This window comes from Mus pahari, chromosome 20, assembly GCF_900095145.1.
Source record: "Mus pahari chromosome 20, PAHARI_EIJ_v1.1, whole genome shotgun sequence".
NCBI classification, from domain to species: Eukaryota; Metazoa; Chordata; class Mammalia; order Rodentia; family Muridae; genus Mus; species Mus pahari.
Window position 1 is genome coordinate 15,956,486 of NC_034609.1, and position 262 is coordinate 15,956,747.

The window sequence follows — 262 nt, forward strand, 5'->3', positions numbered from 1 at the left end:
CCGTGGTCCTGAGCCCCTGTTCCCCGTGGTCCTGAGCCCCTGGTTGTCAGAGCTCAGGTGATGGTTAATGCTTCCTTGGGAGAGGCGGTTATCTCACTCTGGAATGTTCTGGAGTGCAGGGTGTACCTGTGTTTTGTGGCATCAAGGGCTGACTGACTGTGCTGTTGGAAAGGGTGGTAACACACCGCCGCTACTTTGTTGTGTTATTCTGGAGGAGAATGCTGTCATGGGTTTCTTTGTTTGTTTTTCATTTGAGAGGTGC